The following is a 295-nucleotide window of genomic DNA, read 5'->3' as shown; positions in this document are numbered from 1 at the left end:
AAAATGGGTCCTGCAAAATACACCCCAAGAAAAAGTTCTAGTACCTTCATGATCTTGTTCATTGCTTGAGCAAGAAGAGGTTTTGAACCAGGGAACCAATTACCAAAGGCAGAATGCAAGTTGTATGCCAGATCAAGCCCAATCATTACACCTGCACGGATTTTGTAAAAAAAATGATACATACTGTAGAAAAGCGAAGGCTAACAAAACAAAGCAAAATCGAAAAGTAATACATACCTGTTGGAGATGGATAGATAGACATGTTGTCAGTTGTATAGTCCATGAATTTTGCCCT

General features: G+C 38.0%; 1 long non-coding RNA gene across 1 annotated transcript; it reads right to left on the bottom strand.

Annotated features, from left to right (window-relative positions):
• Positions 1-48: 48 nt before the first annotated feature.
• LOC104775536 lies at positions 49-295 on the bottom strand. Its single transcript, XR_765979.2, has 2 exons — positions 238-295; positions 49-151 (listed from the first exon to the last, which is right to left on the bottom strand). It is a non-coding gene; the product is annotated as an uncharacterized LOC104775536 (long non-coding RNA).

Source organism: Camelina sativa, unplaced genomic scaffold (genome assembly GCF_000633955.1).
Source record: "Camelina sativa cultivar DH55 unplaced genomic scaffold, Cs unpScaffold18036, whole genome shotgun sequence".
In the NCBI taxonomy this organism is placed as follows: domain Eukaryota; kingdom Viridiplantae; phylum Streptophyta; class Magnoliopsida; order Brassicales; family Brassicaceae; genus Camelina; species Camelina sativa.
This window is presented reverse-complemented; position numbering and strand designations above follow the sequence as displayed.